This window comes from Phyllostomus discolor, chromosome 13, assembly GCF_004126475.2.
Source record: "Phyllostomus discolor isolate MPI-MPIP mPhyDis1 chromosome 13, mPhyDis1.pri.v3, whole genome shotgun sequence".
In the NCBI taxonomy this organism is placed as follows: domain Eukaryota; kingdom Metazoa; phylum Chordata; class Mammalia; order Chiroptera; family Phyllostomidae; genus Phyllostomus; species Phyllostomus discolor.
In genome coordinates, this window is record NC_040915.2 from 70,798,841 (window position 1) to 70,825,200 (window position 26,360).

Here is a 26,360-nt window from a genome sequence, read left to right on the forward strand (position 1 = left end):
TTAGCAGGCAATTATAGATTTAAAAAAATACTTGAGCTGTTTGAAACTGCCAAATGATTAGTTTTTAGAATCTATAAGGGATACATATGAGAAAAAGAATAATCCTAATAGAAAATATGGGGGCTCCCAACCAAGATGGAGGTATAGGTGGACACACCATACCTCCACGTACAACCAAGATAGGGACAACAACAATTTCTAAGCAGAATAACACCCAGAAATGACAGAAAAATGATCAGAATTGAAGTCGAACGACCAAGAAGTTGAATTAGACCCATGCATCCAGACCGGTAGGAGGGGTGGAGACGAGCAGCCAGGTGAGGGTCAGGCCACGGCTCAGAGAGCAGAGAGCAGTGGGACCGGCACATAAGACATCCAGGGGACATGTAAGGTGCCCAGGGTGCGCAGGACTGCAACGGATGGACCCTGAGTGCACAGGCAGCAGCTGGCAGACCCTGGCCCAGGGGTGGCAGCTGGCAACCAGCAGACCCAGTGAGGCAACGATAGTAAAGCAAGGCAGGGCGCATAACTCAGGATCAGAGAGCTGGGAAATAGAGCCTCGGGACACTGACTGAGGACATCTGTGGGAATTGAGGCGCATGGAGAGACACCCATCCTCATGGGGGAGGTCCTTGGAGGGTCCCATGGTGTGCACAAGCCCACCCACATGGGAATTGGCACCAGAGGGGCCCAGTTTGCTTGGGGGAAGCAGCAGAGGGGACTGAGGTCCCATGGAGAACAGAGCAACCGCCATTGTTCCCTCTCGACCCCGCCCCCACATAAAACATCACAACCCAGCCACTGGGGTACCCTGCCCTGGTGAACATCTAAGGCTCTGCCCCTTACTATAACAAGTGTAACCAGACCAAAAAAAAAAAAAAGATGGCTCAAACAGAAGAACAAGTCAAAGCCCCAGAGCTCATCCTTTTAAACGACCGAGAGATAGCTAACCTATCAGATGCACAGTTCAAAACACTGGTGATCAGGAAGCTCACAGAATTGATTGATTTTGGTTGCAAATTAGATGAACATATGCAGGCTACAATAAGAAAAATGACTAAAAATGCACAGGAAACCAATAGTGATGAGAAGGAAACTAGAACTCAAAACAATAGAGTGGACCAGAAGGAAGAAAGGAACAACCAAACAGGAAAGAATGGAGAAATAAGAATTCAAAAAAACAAGAAGCTTAGGAACCTCCAGGACATCTTTAAATGTTCCAACATCCAAATTATAGGAGTACCAGAAGGAGAAGAGGAAGAGTCAGAAATTGAAAACTTATTTGAACAAATAATAAAGGAGAACTTCCCCATTCTGGCAAAGGAAATAGACTTCCAGGAAGCCCAGAAAGCTCAGAGAGTCCCATAGAAGTTGGACCCAAGGAGGAATACACCAAAGAACATCATAATTGCATCACCCAAGATTAAAATGAAGGAGAGAATCCTAGAAGCAGCAAGAGATGAGGAGACAGTAACCTACATGGAGTTTCCATCATAAGACTGTCAGCAGATTTCTCAAAAGAGACCTTACAGGCAAGAAGGGGCTGGACAGAAGTATTCTAAGTCATAAAAGGCAAGGACCTACATCCAAGATTGCTCTATCCAGCAAAGCTTTCATTTAGAATGGAAGGGCAGATAAAGTGCTTCTCAGATAAGGTCAAGTTAAAGGAGTTCATCATCACCAAGCCCTTATTTTATGAAATATTAAAGGGACTTATCTAAGAAAAGAAGATTAAAAAAATGCATAGTAAAATGACAGTAAACTCATAATTAGTCACAACCACACCTAAAACAAAACCAAAAGAAACTAAGCAAACAACTAGAACAGGAACAGAACCACAGAAAGAGAGATCACATGGAGGGTTAGCAACAGGGGAGTGGGAGGAGGAGAGAGGGGTACAGAAAAGGTACAGAAAATAAGCAGCATAGATGGTAGGTACAAAATAGATAGGGGGAGGGCAAGAATAGTATGGGAAAGGTAGAAACTAAAGAACTTATGACACATGGACATGAACTAAAGCAGGGGATGTGGGTGGGAGACAGTGTACAGGATAGAGGGGAGTGTAGGGGGGAAATGAGATGACTGTAATAGCATAATCAATAAAATATATTTAAAAAAATATGCATGATGAATTAGGGAAGGAGGAACACAAAAGCCTTACAAGTACATGAGGAAATACTTAAAATAGGTAATAATGAGGACATTTTCAAAGTAAAACAAAAGTCAACTATTAATTTTTCCCTGCTTGGCTGGCAAGATTTAACAAGTTAGATAAAGCTGAGAACAGAAGGAAGTAGAAAGAAGGACACCCCACAGCACCTCAGGTGGGAGTGCAGACTGGAGCTGCCCCTGTGGAGGGCATCAGATTAAGTGATGTACACCCTGCAACCATCCATTCCACTTCTGTGTATGCAGATCTACAAAATTCATGTATAGGTCTCTATGGAAACATGTTTAAAGATGCTCACCTTGGCACTTATATTGAAGGTAATCTAGCTTCAGTCATTGGAGTAGTAGACAAGTAAACTTTGATAGATATGTCCAACTGAGAGTTAAGTATAGCTCAAATTTACATAAATTCATAGAAATATTATTGGGCTGTAAAAGAGTACTTGGGAAAAAGTAAGAAAGAATATGAATACATAACTCAATGCTCTTTATGTTAAAAAAAATATATGTACGTACATAAGAACCTAAAAGGATACTTATTAAATGCATTTGAATGGTTCTTAATGTGGGGATGGTTGTGGGAAATGGGATAACAGGGAATAATTTCATTAATAAAACAAGAAAAGGAGCCTTAATGCATGATCCAAAGATGAAAATGTCTCATAAATGAGAGACCCAATATTCTACACCTAAGATTCTAAATTCAAAGGAAAAAATCCAACCAGCAGTTGAAAATATGAGTTTGCAACTCAGAGAACTGGGATAGAGAAGAGGGTGGCAAATGCACACTTGGAAGTGGCAGCTGCATCTATGGTTAGACAGTGGGTGTGTTGCCAGAAAAATAGAGCCAAGAAAAGAAAGCAAGGGGGACTGAGGAGGCAGAAGATGTAGTGAAAACCATAGAAATTAACAATTGCAAACTTTCTAAACGTTATTTAATAAGGTTACATACATATTGATACAAAAACCAGCTAGAGAAAACAAACAAAATAACTTCAGATAAATTTTACTAACTAATATGATGTAAAGCAATAAAATGAAATTCAGCAATACTTTAAAAACTGCACCAAATCCAGGTAAGGATTCATGCCAGCTACACCAGATTTCAACTATAGAAGATATATCAACAATAACCCATCACATTAAAATATACAGGGAGAAATCCCTCCCTCTATCATGTAATAATATTGGTAGATGCCAAATGACCTTCTGTTAAAACTAACAACCATTAAAAATGGGAAGAAATAAAAACTTTAGGCAAAAAAACCCCACTTAAATCCTAAGCTCATAGAGGTTTATGGTAAAAACTAACAGCAAAACTCATGTTAAATTTTGAAACACAGAATTCAATCCTATAAAATTATGAACAATAAATTATCCATCAAAAGATTTTAAATGTTAAAACACTGAGAGGGTGTGAGAAACAGAAAAGGCAAATGTATTATTATCTAACAGTATTGTAACTGTCTTCCTAGAAATGCAAAAAAAAATCACTTAAAATTATTAAAACTTGTTCAATAAAGTGATTGACTATTAAAGAAATATATAAAAATCAATAGATTTCCTTTATATTACCAATTATAAAGTACAGTTATAGGAAACATCCACTCAAAACATTAACAATTTAATATGTCTAGAAAGTAATTTAATAAGAAATGCATAAGAACTACATAAATAAAACTATAAATATATGAGGACATTTTAAAAATTAGCCCTGAATGATATGGAAGTCACCAATGATGCACCTTTGCTGCCATGATCAGAACCTCTTTCCACATTGATGGTATGAATCCTACCCCTTCCCATCTTATTGGAGACTTGCCTTGGCCAATAGTTCTCCTCCCTTCTGCATCATAAAATTTCTCTCTGTGCTGAATCAGTCTTCCCATACTAAAAACACATGGTAAGATCGCCCATATTATTAAAAGCAAAATAAAATAAGACCTCCATTATCAATCCAAACCAAAGTATTGCTTGTAGTTAGTATGAACTTTGGGAAAGAATACATCTGCTGAGAAGGGCTCGAGGTCTCTAACTGGCCTCACATGAGAGAGGGAGAGAGAGAGAGAGAGAGAGAGAGAGAGGGAATAACCCACCTCTCGTCAGGACCAAACTCAAATTACAATGAAAATATAAAACAATCAAACTATATTAGCAACTAAAAACTAGCCTATGTTCATAGCAGCACAATTTACAATAGCCAAGTATTGGAAGCAACCTAAATGTCCACCAGTAAATGAGTGGATAAAAACACTGTGGTACATTTACACAATGGAATTCTACACAGCAGAAAGAAAGAAGGCGCTCCTGCCATTCATGACAGCATAAATGGAACTGGAGAGCATTATGCTAAGTGAAATTAGTCAGGTGGTAAAAGACAAATACCATATGATCTCACCTATAAGTGGAACCTAATCAACAAAACAAACAAATGAGTAAAATAGAACCAGAGAGTTGGAAATAAGGAATCATCTGACAATAACCACAGGAGGGGGCGGGGATAACAGGAGGAAAAAGGGAAAGGGTTGTCAAGGAACATGTATAAAGGACACATAGACAAAGCCAAAGGGGGTAGGATCAACAGTGGGAGGTGGGGGTGTGTGGGGCAGTGGGGGGAAATGGAGACAACTGTACTTGAACAACAATAAAAAAAGACTAGCTGAACAGAAGTCTTATTACCAAGCATTTGCAGAAGAAGCTACATCGAGACTGGTAGAAAGGACAGAGATGACAAAAGGGCTGGCTCTGCAGCCACAAGCAGTGGCTGAGAATCTGGAGGGATATCCCAGCTATCAAGACTCCTGTTAAGGGGCCTGGGTCTCAATCTCACACTGGGCTTGTCATCCCAGAGCACTACAGCCAGGAAGAGGCACCCAAATAATATCTGGCTGTGAAAATCAGTGGGGATTCTGTCTACCGGGGAGAGATGGGAGTCTGCTAGAAACTCAGACACCCTCTGTAAGGGTTGGTGCTCAAAAACTCATTGGCAGACACTCACCACAGGCCCTGAGAGAGGGAGGGCAGCATGGACTAGAGTTGTATAAAGAGAAACTGAGGTTTATGGCTCAGAGAAAAAAGCTGAAGGAACGACCAACAGAATCCCTGTGCTGAGTCTCTCTCCTACACCACAGTTGCTGTCCTTCTTAAGTCAAGCACTCCCCTCCATATGGCATCAACCTAGAGAATACAATAGCCTCAACTTCCAGACTCCCTATCACTTTTCCAAGGAGCTCACACCCTGCAGAGGAGTCAGCTGCAGGGACACTGGGTGTAGAAATCTGGGAAAACTCAAGGGGTGTTGAGGACTGAGTTGTACAGCTCTGGGGTGGAGGCCATTACCCCTACCTTCCCACAAGCCTGAATAGCGCCTCTTACTCTGGAGACCACTAGCCCCACCCTCCTGACTCCAAGCAGCCCTGTTCTTCCCAGGCTTTCCAGGAGGTTCAGGCAGAATCTGGGACAGAGTGAGTTGTGTGGCTCTAGGATAGGGGCCATTTTTCCCACACACACTCAACTGATGAAGAGTTCTCCCTTCACACAATGGCATTTTGGTCAGTTTGAGCCTGATGAACTCTGCTGACCTCTCCTGATGACTCCCTGAGACAGAGCTGCACCACAAATGTCTGCAGGCACCCACAGGTAGCAGCTAGCCATGGTGTACCTTGGGACTCTTCCTGAGTGGCCTCAGGCCCAGCACCAGCACCGAGTATAAATCTGTACCAGTCTGGTGAAGATCCCTTCCTCCTATCTTGTGACTCACTGAGAATCTACCACAGGCAACTTGCAAACAGCCAGAGGCTCTTTCAGTGACTGAGTCTAACAGGAAACCAGCAGGCAGAGGAAGGTGAAAACAGATCTCAGGGTCCCTTGAACATCTGCTGATCTGCCACTGGGTTCAGTGCTGGTAAAAGCTGGCCTCGTGCACAGCCTGGCCTTTCCCAAGTGCACTCAGGCCCAGCAATAGCAGTTGCACTGTGGATTGCTTTGTAGCTCCAAACAGATTGCCCAGGGCCAGTCACAGGCAGTATCTGACATTCACCCACACTGGAGTCTCTCCCAAGAGCTCCAGAACCAACACACCCAGTGGCTAACTTCAGACAACTTCAGAGAGAATTCAATTAACTCCCTGAGCAGCATATCCAAAGGGAGATCTCAGCAGGCACCAGACCCTGTTGGGGTAAATTCTGCTTCGTGTGGTCAGCATTTGCATAGCAGCTCATACAGAGTCAAGGATGATCCTCACAGTCAGCCAGCCTGAATGTCAACCATATGCATTGATGGGCCAAGAATAATAAAGACTCTATTAAAACAGGAGGGCTCACATAATGCACCCAAGAGACATACCTGGACAGTCAAGTTCAGGTGATCAAAGAAACTGTGCCACTGGGTACCATAGAACATGCACTACATAAGACCACCCTATCAAAACTGGGATATATAGAAGATCTACCTAATACCCAGAAACAAACACAGAGAGGCAACCAAAGTAGGAAAACAAAAATATATTCTCCAAACAGAAGAAGAGAAAAAAATCTCTGGGGAAAAAAAAACTAAATAAAAGAGGCAAGCAATCTACCAGATCATTAAAATAACATGTCAGAAATGAAGAATACACTATCTAAAATGAAGAATACACTAGAATAAATAAATAGCAGGTTATATGAAAAAGAGAATCAAAGTGATTTGGAAGATGAGGTAGCAGAAAACAACCAATCAGAGTAGCAGAAAAGAAAGAAAAATTAATAAATGAGGAAAGTTTAAGGGACCTGTGGGACATGAAGCATAAAAACATTCACATCATAGGAGTGCCAGAAGGAGAAAAGAGAGCAATGGATTGAGAATCTATTTGAAGAAATAATAACAGAAAATTTTCCAAATCTGGTGAAAAACTTTTAAGTCCAGAAGGTGCCAAACTAAAAGAATCCAAAAAACTCCCACAGTAAGACACATCATTGAGGGGTGAAGGAAAAAAAAGACACATCATAATTAAAATGCCAAATATTAAAGACAAAGTGAATTTTATAAGCAGAAAGAAAAGAACAGTTATTTATCTACACAGGAGCTTTCACAACACTGTCAGCTGATTTCTCAACAGAAATTTTGCAGGACAGAGGGATTGGCACAAAATATACAAAGTAATGAAATGCAAGGAGCTACCACAAAGACAACTTTACCCAGGAAGACTGTCATTTAAAATTGAATGAGAAATAGAGCTTCCCAGACAAGAACAAGCTAAAGGAGTTTATTACCACCAAACCAGTATTACAAGAAATGTTAAAGTGTCTTCTTTAAGAAAAGGAGGGAGAGACAAAAAAGAGAAACAGTTATAAAGAACAAAATGACAATAAATATGTAACTATCAAAAATCACTTTAAATGTAAATGGCCTGACTGTTCCAATCAAAAGACACAGGGTGTCTTGTGAATGCATAATAAGAAAATAAGATCCATATATATGCTCTCTACAAGAGACCCACCTCAGAATAAAAAACACACAGAGACTAGAAGTAAAAGGACAGAAAAAGATATTTCATGCAAATGGAAATGGAAAAAAAGCTGGGATAGCAATACTTATATCAGACAAAAGAGACTTTAAAGCAAAGACTATAATGAGAGACAAAGAAGGGCACTATGTAATGGTAAAGGTATCAATTCAACAAAAGGATATAACATTTGTGAACATGTACACATCCAACATAGGAGCACCTAACATGTGAAGCAAATCTTGATAGACATAAAGGGAAAGATTGACAGGAATACAGTCATAGCTGGCCTTTACACCCCATTGACTTCAATGGACAGATCTTCCAGACAGAAAATCAACAAGGAGACAGTGGCCTTAAATAACATACTGGACATGATAAATTTAACCGATATCTTCAGAGTATTTCACCCTAAAGCAGAACAACATGCAATCTTTTCAAGTGTACACCTAACATTTTCTAGCACAGACTGTGTTTAAGAAACAAAACAAGTATCAATAAATTTAAGAAGATTGAAATCATATCAAGCATCTTCTCTGACCACAACGGTATGAAACTAGAAGTCAATCACACACACACACACACACACACACACACACACTCTCTCTCTCTCTCCCTCACACACAAACAAAACCCTGAAGTACATACAAATAAATGGAGACTAAATAACATGTTACTAAACAATGAATGAGTTAACAATAAGATCAGGAAAGGAATCAAAAGATACTTGAAATAAATGAAAATGAAAACAGAACAACACAAAATCTATGGGACACAATGAGAGCAGTTTTAAGAGGGAAATTCATAGCATTACAGGCCTATTTCAAGAAACAAACAAACATCTAAATTTGCACTTAAAAGAACTATAAAAAGAACAACAAACTTCAAAGTGAGTAGAATAAAAGAAATAATAAAGATCAAAGTAGAAATAAGTAAAATAGAGTCTGAAGCATACAAAAGATCAATAAAACCAAAAGCTACTTTCAAAACAGAAATAACATTGATAAACTTGTAATCAGACTCATCAAGAAGAAGGAGGACCCATATAAATAAAAGCAGAAATGAAAGGGAAGTAACAACTGATACCACAGATATACAAAAGATGAAAGGAAAATATTAAGAACAATTATATGCCAACAAGCTGGACAATTTGGACAAAATGAATAAATTACTAGAGGCACAAAATCTCCCAACACTGAGTCAAGAAGAAACAGAAAATATAAGTAGACCAGTTACAACTAAAGAAATCAAACCATTAAAAAAATTAAAGCAAAAGTCCTGGACCAGGTTGTTTCATGGGTGAATTTTATCAAACATTCAAAGAACTAACATTTATCCTTCTAAAACTAATAAAAAAGAGGAGGAAAGACTTCCAGGCTCATTTTATGAGGCCAGCATTATTCTAAATCCAAAACCAGGTAAAGACACTACAAAGAAAGAAAGTTATAGGCCAATTACCCTGGAAAATATAGATGCAAAATCCTTAACAAAATATTGACATACCAAACCCAGTGATACATTAAGAAGATCATACAAGTGGGACTTATTCCTGGGATGCAAGGTTGATACAGTATCCCCCAATCAATTGATGTGCTATACAACGTAAACAAAATGAAGGATAAGAATTTTATAATTATATCATTAAATACAGAAAACACATTGGACAAAATCTAGCACCCACTTATGATAAAAACTCTCAACAAAGTGGATGTAGAGAGAACATATTTTAACATAATACAAACCATAACATGACAAACCCACAACTAATATCATACTTAACGGGGAAAAATTAAAAGCATTTTTTAAGGTCTAAAACAAGACAGGGATGTCCAATTTTACCACTTGTATTTAACATAATACTGGAAATCCTAACCACAGCAATCAGATAAAAAGAAATAAAAGGCATTCAAATTGGAAAGAAGGAAGTAAAACTGCCATTATTTGCAGATAACATGATACTATACACAAAGAACCCTAAGGATTCTACCAAAAAAGAACTATGAGAATTGATACATAAATTCAGTAAATTCACAGGATACAAAATAAATATCCAGAAATCAACTGCATCCATACACATCAATAATAAACTATCAGAAAGGGAAACTAAGAAGACGATCCATTTCTAATTGCATGCTAAAAATACCTACGAATAAATTTAACCTAGGAAGTAAAAGACCTGTACTGAAAATATCATAAAATACTGAACAAAAAAACTGAAGAAGATACAAATAAATGAAAGCATATATACTGTGCTCACAGGTAGGAAGAATTAACATTGTTAAAATGTCCATACTATTCAAAGCAATCTACATATTTGATGCAATTCTCATCAAAACACCAATGGCATATTTCACAGAACTAGAACAATTAATTCAAAACTTTATATGAAAGCACAAAAGACCCTGAACAGCCACAGAAATCTTAAGAAAGGAGAACAAAGTTGAAGGTATCATGTTACTTTATATCAAACTATACTACAAAGCTACAATAACCAAATCAGCATAGTGGCAGCATAAATACAGACACGTAGATCAATGAAACAATAGAGAGCCCAGAAATAAAGTCACATTTATATGGTCAGTTAATATTTGACCAAGGATGTAAGAACATACAATGGGATAAAGACTGTCTATTCAATAATTGGCATTGTGAAATTGGGCCAATACATGCAAATAAAATGAAATTAGACCACTTTCTTACACCATATAAAAAAAACAAAAACAAAAGGGATTAAGGACTTAAATGGAAGACAAAATCATAAAACTCCTAGAAGAAAACATAGGCAGTAAAATCTCTGAAATCTCTTTTAGCAATACTTTTTTCTTATGTAACTCCTTTGGCAAAGTAGAAAAAAGAAAAACAAATTGGACTACATCAAATTAAAAAGTTGTTGCACAGCAAAAGAAACCACCAACAAAATGAAATCTCAGTGAATGAAAGAACATAGTCTTCATGATACATCTGATAAGGGGCTAATATCCAAAAATTTATAAAGAACTCATACAACCCAAAAGCAATAAAGAACAAAAAATCCAATTACAAAATGGGCAGAGGGCCTGAATAGGCATTTCTCCAAAGAGGACATACAGACGGCCAAAGACATAAGAAAAGATGCTCAACCCTAGCTGGCATAGCTCAGTGGATTGAGCACAGGCTGCAAACCAAAGTGTCGCAGGTTTGATTCCCAGCCAGGGTACATGCCTGGGTTGCAAGCCATAACCCCCAGCAACAGCACATTGATGTCTCTCTCTCTCTATCTATCTCCCTCCCTTCCCTCTCTAAAAATAAATAAAATCTTTTAAAAAAAAAGAAAGAAAAGATGCCCAATGTCACTAATAATCAGAGAAATATAATTTAAAACCACAATTAGATATCACATAACACCTATTAGAATGGCTATTTTAAATAAATTAACAAATAATAAGTGTGAGCAAGGATGTGGATAAAAGAAAATCCTAATGCACGGTTGGTGGGAATGCAGACTGGGACTTTCACTACAGAAAGCAGTTTGGAAGTTCCTCAAAAAATTAAAAATGAAAATGCCTCATGACCCACTTCCAGGTATATATCCAAAGAAACCCATGACACTAGTTAGAAAGAATATATGCATCCCTTTGTTCATTACAGTGTTGTTTACAATAGCCAAGCTATGGAAACAAAACAAGCAACTATCAACACAGGACTGAATAAAAAAAAAGCAGTGGTACATATATACAATGGAATATTACTCAGCCATAAAAAAGAACAAGTTTTTTACTATTTGTGGCAGCACAATTAGATTCGGAGGGTTTTAAACCAAGTGAAGTAAGCCAGTGAGAGAAACACAATTACAGTATGATTTCACTTACATGTAGAATATAAGGAACAATATAAACAAACAAACAAAAACAGAAACAGACTCATAGATACAGAGAATAGACTCATGATTGCCAGAGAGAAAGGAACTTGTGGGACTAAGTGAAAAATGTGAAAGAATTGAGAAGTACAGATTGGTAGTTTCAAAATAGTCACTGGGATGTAAAGTACAGCATAGGGAATAAAGTCAATAATACTGTAATAACTGTGGATGGTGCCTACTGGGTACTGGAATATCAGGGGGAACACTTTGTGAAGTATGATTTTCTAACCTCTACACTGTATTTCTGAATGTAACATAAGACAATATTGAATATAAACTATAATTAAAAAAAATTAAAAATAAAAAAATGTAAAGTATAAAACTGCACCTAACAGCCATTTCTGCAAAGGGGCCTCTCACACAAACTGCACTTCAGGGAGAAGCCTGTACTGAATTACCTGCCTATAGCTGTGTTTCTGCCATTTAAGCCAACCCTTATAAGGGCGTTTCTAGAATCCCATTTCAACCAATAGTATGAAGCTTTTCTCCATCCGATCAAAGCTGTGCAGCTCTGGCAAATCAGAGCAGCTCTATTCTGCCCAATCAGGACAGTGCCTTTTACACCAATGAAACTGCGAGGATTTGGACAGACCAAATCAACTACCAGGGCAGGGACTTCTGTCCATATAAGCCACCTCTCCTTCTCTGAGGGCACATGTTCCCTTTCCTCTGAAGACTGAAAATTGAGTCTTCCTGGCAGAGCTGAAAGATGAACATGTCTGGCCAGAGCAGAGGGGCCAGGCTGGTGGAGGGGCTAGGCTGGTGGAGTAGAGCAGAGCTGTCGAGCCAGAGAGGGATCTGGCCCCAGAGCTGGTTCACAGCTGTGCTGTATCACAATTGAGCTGTTCTGCACTGAATAAAGTTTCCTTTTTCACCATACCCTAAACTGGGGATTCCTGTTGGGGTTAAAGTGGCACCAGCAATCACTGGTTGCCATTAGTATAGTCAATCCTCATTATTCGCAGACTCTATATATGCAAATCTTCCTGTTTGCCATTTTTTGTAACCCCTAAATCAATGCTGATGTAACTTTTGTGGTCATTCATGTACATATGCACGGCAGCAAAACAATTCAGTCATCTGACATATGTGTTCCTAGATGAGGTTGAACAAGATAGTACCCTCGATGCCTTCTTGTTTCAGCTTTCATACTTGTTTGGTCTATTTAGTGCCACATTTTTGCCCATTTCTGTGCTTTTTGTTGGTAATTTTCCTGTTCAAATAGCTCCCAGGAGTAGTGCTGAGGTGCTTTCCCGTGCCCCTAAGAACAAGAAAGTTATGATGTGCTTTATGGAGAAAATATATATGTTCAATAAGTTTGTCCAGATATGAGTTATAGAGCTGTTGGCTGTAAGTTCAATGTTAATGAATCAACAATATATATATTAAATAAGGTGTCTTTAAACAGAAACATACATAAGTTTATGTATTGATTAGTTGATGAAAATGTCATAAACAGAGGCTCAAGGAATGTAATCCTGTGTTTCCCCTAGGAGAAATGACTTTATAATCACTAATACAGTCTTTGTGGTGATTTTATAAAACATAACTATTATTAACAAAAATTTACTATTTTAATTTCCTCAGGTCCTATTCTTTATTTAACTTCAGTGAAGCTTCTGAACTCATCATTTCATTGTAATTACTCTTGCTAAGGTTGCTAGTTACCAATTCCAAGGGTCTGAAGAATTTATTCTCTGCCCTTGTCAAATGTGACTATTAACAACATTCAATACAATAACTACATCTTCCTGAAACACTTATTTCTCTTCCCAGAACATCATCACCAGGTTTTTCTTCAAATTCAGTGTTGCTCCTTTACTGAGTCTCCCCTCAACCTCAATGGGGGAGTGTCTCCAGCTCTCTTAATCAGTTTCTCTTATGTCTCTTACCGATGGTTGTAACAGACAATGATATGTTGATGTTTATCACATATTTGTAACTGGAAGAACTCTCCCCAGACCTCAGGATGCATAATTTCAACTTCCTTCCTGATGTCTCTACTTGGATAATATTTTAGAGTAAGCAGAGTCCACAAAAAATCAGACCCATATATGCTCTGCCTCTCTACTATCCTCTCATTTGTAATTTCTCAAACCTGAAGACTTTGGAGCCACTTCTTCTTCACCACTGCACACAACCAATGCATCAGAAAACCCTCTGCTCTTCAAAAATGTGTGCTAAATGCATTAGCAGCTCTCAGGTACACTGGTACTGCCATAATCCAGAGCCCCATCTTCTCTCTCCTTCATTACAACAGCTATTTTCTAAACAGTCTTCTACTTCCTCTCCTCTTCCAACACACACACACACACACACACATCATCTGTTCTTGTCACAGAAACTGGAATGGGCTGGTAAATTGTAAATCAAATCACTCCCCTTTACTCAAGGGGAGTAAAGCCATGGTTATCCTAAGTAGTGCAGTCCAGTCACAGGGATAGACAAAGAGATTCACAGTATCAAAGCAAAAGTCTAGAAACAAGCATGAGTATATTGGAATTCAGCAGAAAGCAAAAGCAGTATTTCCTATTAGTGGGAATTTAGGTACTTCATGCCACATACCTTGGTAGCTTAAAGTCATCCATGGTTCTAGTATTTATACCCTGAAATTAGCAAATTCTCAAAATCATAACTTTTAAAAAAAAGACATCATTGTTTTAGAGTAGTTTTAGCTTCACAGCAAAATTGAGAGAGAGATACAGATTTCTGATATATTCCTCCCCCATGCATGCACAGCCCCTGCCATTATCAATCTCCCTCATCAGAATGGCACATTCTTTACAATTAAAACTACACCGATACATCATAATCACCCAAAGCCCACAACTTACATGGGGATTCACTCCTAGTGCCATACATTCTATGACTTTGGACAAATGTGAGATGATGTGTACCGATCACTGCAATGTAATACAGAATATTTTCACTCTGTTAAAAATCCTCTGTGCTTGGCTATTTATCTCCTGCCAACTGCTGGCAGCCACTGGTCTTTTTACTGTCCTCACAGTTTTGCCTTCTCTAGAATGTCATAGAGTTAAACTCATGCAGTATGCAGCCTTCTCAGATTGGCTTCTGTCACTTAGTACCATGCATTTAAGATTCTTCCATGGCTTTTTATGGCTTGATAGCTCATTCTTTTAGCACTGAATGAGATTTTATTGTCTGAATGTACTGCAGTTTGTTTATGCCTTCACCTACTGAAGGGCAGCTGGGTTGCTTCCAAGTTTTGGCAATTGTGAGTAAGGGCTTTTTTTTCTGCTTCAGAAAGCTGGTTGCTACCAGCACTTTAGTGTTCTGAGGAAAACACAAGACAAAAGTTCTGAGGGTGAGGGTGGACATGGTGTGATAGGAGGTTGCCACTCTCAGCAGGCACACACTGTCCTGAGATTTTCACCCAGACCCACATAAGATGTTGAGAAAATGCCAAAGGTCCTACTTTTCTATTATTCATTATTTCACTCATGTTGTTAGTCTTTTGTGTTTATATGCTGATAATTTTGAATTTTAAAATATCCTAATTTTTCATCTTCTGCATCTCATATTCTGTAAGAAATACATTTACAAAGGAATCAGTGCAGTAGGGTTGAAGGATTGGATGGCAGGCAGGGTCAGTAAAATCAACTGAGACTCAAGAGAACAACTGCTGAAACCATTAGGAGAGAAAATTCCGAGAAAAGCTAAAAGTGCTTCCTGGTGCACTCTTTCCTCATCATGGAATCCTGAATCAGCCTGTGTCAGGCCTCTGAGAAACAGATTCCAGTGGCCTCTCATCTCAACCAGAATAAATTCCAACATCTGTGCAGTCTTTCTCCCTTGCTTGCTTCTTTTCAGTCATACAGGCCTCCTTCAAATATTCCCAACATGTTCTTCCATGTAGCAGATGGGCTGCTCCCCAGATATCTTCATGGCTTGCTCTCTCATCTCCTTTAATTCTTTGTCAAAATACTACCTTCATTCATCCCAGGCCCCTGTTGACTTTATTTTTTTCCATAGCTCTTACCTCCTTATTGCATACATTATGATTTACTTATTTATTTATTGTCTGTCTCTTCTTACTAGAAGCTCCATGAAGGCAAGAATTTCTATCTGTCTTGTAAACTGCTGGATCCCCAGTGTTCAGGGCCTGACACAAAGCAGTGGGTGTTTGGTAAATGTTTGACTGAATGAATGAGTGAACCAATGGAGAGGCAGCATAATGCAGTGAAAAGGTGGATGGTGATTGCTATGTTCAGGAAGGTGACTATGAAAATAGAGATGAAAGGGAGCAGTGTGGGCACAGAAGGTGGTGTGGATGCTAGACTGGTCCATGGTTCAGTTACTGCTTGTATGCATATTGCTGGGGTCTGCCCCACCTGACCCTGAGAATCACTCAGCCTTGAAGAGTGCCTCTTTCCCCTCATTTTTGAAAGACATCACTACACACTCAGTGAGGAGAGAAAAACACTTTATTTGATCAATTTTACTGCAATGAGCCTCTTGGGAGGAGAACAGTCTGGGAAAATATCTACTACCTGGCTATAGCTTAATTCTGCTCATAAACAAAATTTTCCCTTTCATGTCTATATACCCTTGTCCCAGAAATCCTGACTCTCTGTTTTCATGAAGGACATTAGAGAAGATTGAAGGCAGGGATTATAGACTGAAGGATGCATAAGCCATGTGAAGACTCCCAGGAAACCACCTAGAGTCACGATGTGACCGGGGCAGGTTGTGGCAGCCCAGTGAACTTGGAAATATTCTTGTGGATCCCCTTCCACAAACTGGAGCTGTTGTCTGGCCACAGTGCTATGGAGAGGGAATTGCTTTCAGTACACCAAGAAATTGGATAAAGTATTTTTAAAAATTTCTATTTACCAATTTGAGAGAGAGAGAAACATCAATTTGTTGTTCCACTTACCCATGCATTCATTGGTTGCATCTTATATGTGCCCTGACTGAGGATCAAACCTGCAATCTTGGTGCATTAGGGTAACACTATAAACAACTGAACTACGTGGTCAGGGAGGGTGATTTTTTTTAATGGGGAAGCTTTGAGCATTTACAATTCAATTAGCATAACAGACACACCAGAGAGAAAACGGGGCCAGAAAAGTAAACGAATCAGGAACTAGAATCAGGGACAACCCAGAAATAGCATAACTATTATGCTTGTCACATAGCACCTTTTTCTCTGAGATCTCACAGTAAGTTTTATATGTGGATTAAAACTCCTTACAGTCTGGGCAGGCTGGGTAGGGGGTAAATATATTTGAAATAATGCACCAGAACCATCCACAGGATTTAACCCACAGAAAGAAGACCTGAAACCCATGTCATTTCCTGGCTTCACATCAGGTGGATCCTAGGAGTGCACTGTCCCACTCTAAGCAAAAGCCTGGCCCCGCCAAGGGAGCAGGGGAACTCTGGGGACACAGAGAGTGGCCTTAGAGGGCTCAGCTGGTGGCCACATCCCCCGCCCCCACCCCCATGGGCTAGCTTGGCCCTCCGGTAGAGGTTCCATTTCATAAATGGGTGCCGAGTAATGAAGGCCGGCTTTGTACAGGTGCATTCTGCCTTTTAAAAAATTCCTTTTAGTACTCAGCCCCCTAGGAGACAAACTCTCATTCCAAATCAGTTTTTACCTTTTTTCTACCCTTGACAGCAGCCAGCATATAAAAGCAAAGGGAGGAACAACCTGAACATTGTGAAGATTTGAGGCTAAAATCTTTGGTAAAATGCTGCTCAGAATATTTTTTAATAGCAAACTAAGACATGGACATGTGAATAGAGCAGTTAAGTCATTAGAGACTAAAACACATCCTAGGGTTGCAGAAAAATTCGGTTGGAAACAATGATGCCAAACTACGAAAGGGGAAGTAAAAAGCAATCCCGATGTTAACATCAGAGAGAGAAGAGCTAAGCAGGCAATTACTGTCGAAAAAGTCTAAATTCAGTGCCCACTAAAAATTTTGAATAAATATTAAAGGGAAAATAAATAAGCACTTAGTGGCTAATGGAAACTCAAGAGAAAGTGTCCTAATGGTGAGGCCTCTCAAACGTCAGAACGGCCTGTTAGGCTCAGAGCAGCCTTCTGGGGGACGGGAGGCATCGAACCCCCCTGATTGGGACTGTGCTCCCTGGAAGGGCTACCCTGTCCCATGGGTCCTCAGGCCACAGGCCCTTCTCTCCTAGACACACTCAGAAGTGCCCCCTGGGACCAATTATGACAAGTGTGAGTCTGAGCACCTCATGGCTTTGCCACCTGGAGGGCTGCCTCTCACCTGTCAGAAGCCTGTGATCTATACTTTCCTGTGAGAAGAAGGTTCAAAGCACAGAAGCGGCCCTGCCAAGGGTGCATCCCACTCCCATTGCTTGTGGCCATCATCACAGCGACACACAGTGTGGCAACAGTTAGAAAACGAGGATAAAGAAAATGAAACACCGAATTAAAAGTGCTCTGAATTTCATCATTCGGTCATTTCAGTGCACAGCCCTCACCAGCATGCACACACATAATACATTTTCTTACAGAAATCAGTTTATGCATAGCGTATTAGAATTCACACACATATATCAGCTCAGTAAAAACACTTCTGTAACACCTTGTCTTAGTAACCATCATGACACTGCATAAATATAGTATAATATTTAATTTAACTAAGTCCCAATTGGACATCTCTTTGTTCCCATTCTTTTTTTTAAATAAATATCTCTTTGGTAGACATCTTTGCAGACACCCTTAATTATCCCATAAGCCCAAAATCACACAAACAGAACTGTCATATGAAAGGGTATCCATAATATTGTTAGGAGTTTTAGTTCTCATTGCCAAAATGCTTTTCAGTAAGGCAGTAGGTAACTGTCACCAGAGAAAGGAGAACGCACTTTGTTGTTGCTACTGCTGTTCTTGTCGACAGGAAGGATTCTCCTGCATCTGGATTTGAGTGTGAACGAGGGACACAGGACACCCTGGCCCAGTCAGCATCAAGAAGGAAGGGAAAGGAAGGCCCCTTTAAATAGGGAGCTTGAGCTATTTCTCCAAAGAAAAGGCACTGAACAAGAGTCTGCAAACTCTCTCAGAAGGAAGAGGCTATCTGCTTGAAACAGCCAGGACCTTTAGCTCAAATCCATTAATCCTCTTTATTAAACCTGGGTCACCTCTGAGCCTTGAGAAATTAACCAGCATCTCCCCACTATAAGTACATCAAGAGACAACGCACTGCGCACCGCCTGTAATTTTCATGGACCAGGGCTCTGGGGTCAGAGGGCTTCCCAGGCTTCATCCTCTGCTTTTGTCAGTTTAAAAGGGAACATTGGCCTTACTTGTATAAATTTCAGGCCAGGCTATGCAGGGGCCTGGGCCATGTGGCATCACCACATAGTGGGAGTGGTGAAGGAAAAACACCGGGCAGGCAGCTTGGCTGCTCATGTTCCGAAAACCTGCGTGGGCCCAGGTGCTCAAGAGTGCTCCAGTTCAGAGTCGGAGGGCTTGTGTCCCTGCTCAGAGCAACTCACCCCGCCACCCTGCATTCTCTGATTCCACCCCAAAGCCTGCAAGGAAAAACCAAAATTTTTCCTGTGCTGAAAGAGAAACAATGCTGGAGCCCAAGAGGAAGGGCCAGAGACAGAGACAGAGACGGATGCAGAGACATCCGTCTGCATCCGTCTGTGCAAAGCATAGAGAGACCAAGTGAACCAGAGTAAGAGTGAAAATCAGAACCACAGCAACACCAAGAACAAAACCCCAAAACCACGTAGGTCCCCTCCCTAGCAGCCCCCTTGTGTGATCTGGGCCTCCTGAACTTAACACGACTTTCCTTTGAAAATGTAATGAGTCCTTCTCCTGACCCACCTACACAAAGCCAATGCCTCACAGCTGTTCAAAGACCAGGTGAAGCAAATCTCAGATGCCAGACAGACATAGGATTAGGGGTTCAAGTCCTATTAGAATCAGAATCCCATAGAGTCACACATCTAGCTTTATGTTCTACTCGACATGAAGGATATGGGAAGTAACTAGCAAGGATCCTAAGGAGAATGCAAAATGAAGGTAAGTGTTGAAATTAAACCTATAAAAGAAGACAGGATGGAGGAGCGACCTCATGCTAATCTGAAGTGTAAAAATAGCAACTGTAGATGGCGTGAGGGAGCCTGGCTTGTCTCCAGTGGAATGATGTTTCATTTCACAAAAACGCAATGTTTTAAGTAGTAGGGTCACTGCCATTTAAAGGTGACGAAACTGAGGTACAGGGAGATTCTGTTACTTGTCCATGTGTATAATTCTCAAGTCAGGAAGTGCCTGACCAACCTGTCCTATAGGAAAGACGGTCACAAATGCCATCTCCACAAAGGACACATTGAAGGACACCACTCTTTTATGCTGAACTGGAACCAAAACAGCCTTTATGGAGGGTGGAGAGTGAGGAGAACCTTTCAGGAGCTGCCACTGACATGTTGGGGGGCAGGAAGGAGCAGGAAGCAGGAATAGGGCCCACATCAAAGCAAGTTTCCTTCCACAATATCTATATCACATTCGAAATGTTCAAGAAAAATATTTTTTATATTTTCTTCTGCTATCGAAACGTTCTATCATTAACACATGATACATTTCTAATTAGAAAAAAATGCGTGTGTGTGTGTGTGTGTGTATTTAAATGACCTTCTCCCTCCCTTTTGTATGTAGGAAACTGGATCAGTAGCCCCTTTGGCCACAGTGTAAGTTCATGGCTTTGAACTTTCCTCAGCCCCAAGGGAAGCTCATTTTCACTTCTGAGATTCTGAGATTCTTCATGAATCACACGCAAAGTTCATCCCTATCCTCAAGGCAGACGCACTGATGAATTTGGGTGAGAATAAATATCTCATAGCCTTGTGGAAGGGCTACACACCTGCTGTCTGGAAGTAAATTTTTTGCTACTAATTAAAAAATCTTCCAGGAGGTCAAAAATAAATGATCAACAGTACCAGCAAAAAATAATAATTTGTTTAAATATCAGAATTAATTCAACTCTTAACATTAAAGGATAAATAGAAAAAAAAAAAAAAAAAAAACTGTTTCTCTTCTTTTCAGCACCGGCAGACAGCATCTGTGAGCATGGATCAGGAGGCGGACCTGCCTCACTGTGACCCAGGCCAGTGGGACTGTATCTGCCACCCTGGTGTGAATTGTGGATGGATTAGCTGTTGTCACCAAGAGACTTCTGGCTTCTGTCAGCTTCTCTCCCAGCCATTATGTTATTAAAACAGGGGGTGTTTTGCATATTTAATCGCTCCAATGTCATTCCACTGACATAATGCTTTTTCCTGGCATGTCTTTCCTGGGTCCCCCAGTGTCATTCCCAGAGCTGAGGGGAGGGTCAGGCAAGGAGTCTTATACGCTCTGCCACCTCCCCTGAAGGGCTCCCATCAGGGAAGGGGAACAGAGCCAGGAGCCCAGCAGCCAGCTCTCCGGCAGAGGTTGAGGGCCACCTGGAGGAGAGAAATTATACTGCTCAAGTCCTCCAGCTTCTGGCCAGTTTCTACTGCCTTTAATTCAATCCAGCTCTTCCTGACCCCAGCAGGCTGGAGTGGCAGAGTTACTTTCAACAGATAGCACCAATTACTGAGGTGTGAAAATAGAAACCTTCGAATTTTGAGAACAAACCCAGAGATGGGGACTTAAGTGAACTGAGAAAGAAGGCTGGAGAGAAAAGAGGAGGAGCTGAACAGGGAGGAAGTCAACTCCCAGGCAATTAAGAGGCCTGCAAAGGATGAGCACGCAGTGAGGGCTTCCCAGAATGAACACACGGGATCTGGGCAAAGGCCCTGATGCACGGGGTGCCTGGACGCAGCACCAGGGGCTGGAACAGTCTTAGCAGAAAAGACAGACAGACAGAAAGAAGCCTGTGAGAACTCCAACACCAAGGCCCACTGGGCATTTAATCAGACAGAATCCCTGGGAGTCTAATTGTTGCCACCGAGCAGAACACAGAGGAGGAGGAGCCCAATTCACAATCTGGCCTTGATAGGCTGCCGACAAGCGAACTCAATGTGCCCCTTCAGGCAGGCCTGACCTCCGTTGCAGATTTCCTAGGAGAGCCACCTGCTGTGCAGGGTGGCCTGTGAAACCCAGACACGTGCAGGGACCTAAGAACAATGAAGGATAGCGCTGGTTTATGCTTTTGTGGTCAAAATTTATTAATTTCATGACTTTTTTTATATTGGTATACTATTCCTATAAAACTTAAATGCAGTTAGGTGCCCAGCAAATATTTGAAATAATGTTTTTAAATAAGGTGTTCTGACTTCCTTAAAGCCAATTTTGTTATCCAAGGAAAAGAACACATTTTCCCATGGGATTAACTCTAAATATAAATTCAATGAGACCAAACTTCCTCCACTGGCTAGATAAGGAACTTCTGGGGGAGAATTACTCTTTATCTCCCCCAAATTACTATAAGGGCAACTTACCTTCCAGGGAGCAGAAGCAGGGCTTCCACCCACCCAAGCCAGGTAGAGGCTAAGATGCTTCCAGAAGCATAGGAATAATCCTCACTGCAGTCACATAACTTCTTTTGCCAGGCATTTCAGGCTTCTGAGAAGCAAGCTCCCCTTCCCCCCTGGCCCAGGTCCTTCACATTTGCCCATCACACCCTGCACTCTCATCTGATACCCTATCCCATGCTATGCTCATTCCAGCCTTAACCCTAACCTCTCCAGCTCCTCGCAGCCATTTGCATGCATAGCCACCAGCCTCAAAAAACAGTTGTCACCTCTTAGTGAAGAGATGACATTCCCTCCCCGCCAACCCAATCTTAGACAGCTCACCCCTCTACACCCCCCCGCTCCTCAAAGCCTATACCTGGTCTTGAGATCAACTCTACTTTTTGGCAGAAGTATGGTCTAAAGGAAAAGGCAGAAAGAAACTTTGCCACAGCCAGACAAGACCTAGGTTTGAACCCTGGCTCAAGAGATGACAGAATTCTCTTCACCTTTTTTCTCCTTCTGTTTCCTAATCTGTAACATGAAGGGGGTTATGCCACAGAGTGAAGGTATAGGGTTTCCTCCCCTCTTTGGCTCCTACCCTGCAAGTATAGGGTCTGGAGTATGTGGCCAGCTGCTTATCCAGAGATGTGTTCCCTGCTGTTCGTCTTCAAAACCAGAGGACAAGCTTCCTGGGTGAGAAGAAGGGGCTGCTCCCCTGTTCCCACCTGCAAGGGTGCTGGAGGCACAACCCAAGCTCACCCACCTTGCATTAGATTGAGGGGCTCTCGGAGCATGATTTGGAGAAGTGGCTACCTAGGTGTGGCTCGAATCCATAGGCACACCCTCAAGGCATATAAGCAGATAGGAAAAAAGAAATTTCAATGCTTCTTCTCCCTTCCAAGAGTCAACCAAAGTAATATCGTCATGGAAGAAGTGAATCTAAGGACCTCTAGCCAGATCGTCTGACTCTTAGTTCAGACTCTCAGGCTCTGTTGCTGGGCCAGTTGCCCCCAGCTGTCAGAGGTCTCCATCATTCTCTTTCTGCAGATGTTGTGCCTCCCTATGTTTCATGTGCAGCAAAGCACATGGCCAGAATTCCAGGTGTGGATGCTGCCCCAACACCTGAGCCCATCACCTGTGGGAGAAGAACTACTCCTCCACTAGGCTTAGGGTGATGAGACATCCCAATCTGCCTGGGACTGAGGCTTCCCAGAGCTCAGGGCTTTCCGCTTTAAAATCAGAACAATTCTGGACAAACTGAAACAAGTTGGATAATCTAGCCTAGACTTGATTTCTGAAAAGGCTCCCAGAATGGATAGGGCAAGAATGGCACCACTTGAAAGGACATGACCTGATTTGAGGGCTCCATAGTCAACTGCTAATTTTCTCATCTGGTTTTTATAGATAGGAAATGAGTTTCAGAACAATGTGTTTGCCTAGGAATTGTTTGTAAGTGGCAGTACTGAGTTTGGAACTCAGATCTAAGTGGTTCCTAACCCTATGTTGAGAGATCTGGGAGGACCATTTCATCCCCCAGCCCCAGGAACAATCATCACAACACAATGCAAAGACCTGCCTTTGAGAAGTTCAGAAACACGCGAGTCCAGCAGGCTTGAACTCTGCAGGTCAGACTCTCCTCCCCCACCCTCCACCTTGTGACCAGAGCTCCTCCAAACCCAGCTGTAAATCCTTCAGTCTGTAAACACTCACAGTTCGCTCCATTGCTTAGCAGCTTTTGACACTAATTGCTCTACAGAGTGTGTGCAACTGGCAACACCTTATTAAAAGTGAAATATATTACACTGTCCACTTATTGCTGCTTTATAGAGATAAAGTATCCTCACTACATGGAAAAGCTGGCAAAGGAATTGACAAAGTGGCTTCTAAACAGAAGCCTGCATGAAGCCATTTCTGGGACACAGGCCCTCTCTGGGTTATGCTGGGGGGTGGCAGGGAGGAGTCCCTCATTTGACCTGAAGTTTTCACACACCAAGACTCTCTCCCTTCCTCTGTTCTGATTTCTTTCTCTAAGATTAGCTTCCAAGAAACAAGCCTTGGTGCTGAAGAGAAGACAAATGTGGCTGATCTCAGAGCTGAAAAGGCAGCGCTGGCCCCATGGCAGAGATAATCCATCTCCTTCCTTCCAAGGACACAGCAGGGTGCAGAGGAGGCTCCTAAAAGAAAGGCTGGGCAGGAATGGCCTGAGGAGGAAGCAGGCAGGACCAGAGTGAGCCGAGCTCCAAAGTCAGACCTAATACTGCCTTGGGTTTTCAAACAGAGAAGCTTCCTGAAGAACAGTCATCAAGCCCCAAAAGTCTACACTTAAAATAAAGCTGAAATCAGCAATATCTAGGGACACTTACTGCACACTTACACCATCAGAGAATTTACCTACCACCTAATTCCTTCAAAGCCAACTATGGGGGGGGGGCTCTTATATACAAGATAGAGACTTTAATAACTTCTATGTTGAAAATAAAATATATTAAAATCTTCAATCCAAAGACCTCTAAACACTTTCACTCAACACCCCCAAATCCAAGATTGTCTGACAATCCATATGGTTGGCAAAGAATGTTATTTATATTTTTAAGTGCTATACAAAGAAGAGTATGAGATAGAGACCTCATGAGGCCTGAGAAGCCTAAAATATTTACTTCTCAAAAAAACATTTGCTGGCCATGTCTTAAAGGAAAGAATTGGAAAGCTGAGAACGATGGCTGCAGGCAAGCTCAAAAGAAAACACTGGGGTGGATGGAAGGACAAGGATTGATCCAAAAATGCCACCAGGAAAATAATGTTCTGCTTCTATCATAACAAACTTAGCTCGAGTGCTGCGATCTGATTAATTGTGTTAACCACACTTTCTGGAAAGAGGCCGTCTGCGGAGCCCTCGCCTTTTGTCTGGGCGATGTTTCACTGCCACACTCCATCCATGCCAGCCTTGAGATGCAGCCAAACGGGACAGGGTGGCCCCAGGAGCTTGCAGATAACAAGGGAGATGAAATGATGGAGAGAGAAATCTATTGTCTCTGCCACGTTTTGTGTTTCCGAGATACCAAATTGCCTGATCGCTTTGACATTTCCGAGACCAAATTAAAATGCGCCACCATGGAGACAAAATGTCATTAGCCTCATTATAAGTGATTGTGTTCAAATAAATACAAAAATAAAGTGGAAATTAGTTCAAACCATTAAAATACAGAAGCAGAAATGGCCAACAGGGACCTTACAAGTGACAGACTAAGAAAGGTTGAGACACCCCCTAGGGAGACAGGAAAGATGAATGTAACAAGCACAGCAATTGAGCAACAGGCTTCTGGTGGCCATGAGAGAGAGTTGGAACTAAGGCTATTGCAGAATCTTTCACTGCCCTGTGACCTTCAAGGTGGCATTTGACCTCACCAATCCCCTGAATTTCTTCTCTAAGAGAGTAGGAAAGTAACATCAGCTTTTTAATGCATCTGTTGAAAATTTCACTCCAAGGTAGGAAGGAGTAAAGAAATGGTGTTTTAAAGGTACACAATGGTGGCAGCATTGGGGGACATTGAATCACCCCTCCTACCAGCAGAATCAAATATAGGTGTATATAGGTATTGATTAGCCCCCAGAGACAGCCAAACAGTGGATGAGGAACAAGCAAGCTTCTGAGAACAAACAAGAGAAAGAGACCAAATAGAGAAGGCTGGGATGCAAAGGGAATCCTCTGGGCCAGAGGAGCTGGTAAACACCATCATTGAGGTTCCCCACACTTGGGCAGGGTAGGCAGGAGCTTTGTTTGGGGCATTGACTTACCTGCAAGATCACAGTGGCCTATTCTCAGCCTGCAGCCTGAGCCTTTAGCCTCCCAACAAAGGGAGCCAGCAAGAACAATGGGGCATCACCACACCCACCTGACCTCCCTGCTCAGAGCTGCTCCTGCAGTCAGCTAATGCTTCAGGCCCCATAAGTGCCTGTTGGGTTCCAACAGGCTTCCAGAAACCCCTGGTCACAGAAGACCAACACAGAGGTCAGCTCTATATGGGACTCCTTTTGGTAAAACAAAGGAGAGACTGTACAGAGAAGACTGGAGAGCTGCTGGAGCTCTTTGGGAATATGAGAGTTCTCTGGGGTCAGAGAGTTTGGTTAAGTAATTGTTTATATCCTCCCCCACCTCCACAGGGTGGGCAGGTTAAGGTGGAGGGTGGGGATATCTGGCCAGCCTGTAAGGTGGCTAGAGCTCATTTTGGCTTAGACAAGAGAAGCAACCAGGAACAACAGAGCATTACTACATGCACCTGGGCCCCCTACCTGGCTCTTCTCTGGCTCAGTAACCCAGGCCTCAGACGCCTTAGGCAGCCACTCAGCTCCTACAGGCCTGCACAA

The 26,360-nt window shown here is 41.5% G+C and overlaps 1 protein-coding gene across 1 annotated transcript in view; it reads right to left on the reverse strand.

Annotated features, from left to right (window-relative positions):
• Window positions 1–26,360, reverse strand: part of OPCML (opioid binding protein/cell adhesion molecule like) — a 1,110,526-nt gene that overhangs the window by 1,055,398 nt on the left and 28,768 nt on the right. The window lies entirely within an intron of this gene.